This window comes from Arachis ipaensis, chromosome B05 (genome assembly GCF_000816755.2).
Source record: "Arachis ipaensis cultivar K30076 chromosome B05, Araip1.1, whole genome shotgun sequence".
NCBI classification, from domain to species: Eukaryota; Viridiplantae; Streptophyta; class Magnoliopsida; order Fabales; family Fabaceae; genus Arachis; species Arachis ipaensis.
Window position 1 is genome coordinate 137,259,635 of NC_029789.2, and position 257 is coordinate 137,259,891.

A 257-nucleotide genomic window follows, 5' to 3' on the forward strand; every position below is an offset into this window, starting at 1 on the left:
TAAAAAAGGGTAAAAAAAAAAAACACAGCTTGTTATGAGTTACGACTCATGCTAAGAGCAACGTACTATAGCGGGAGGACCAGAGCCTGGTCGGCGACATGACCCTCATTAGCGCCGCCCCCAGTCTGTGTACCCTGTGATACAAAGGGCTGGCAATCCACGAGTTTAACTTTATTTTAAAACTCAAATTTTATTTTAATTTTATCCATATTCTAAAATTTTACACCGATTTTATTCGATTCGACTAATAATAAATT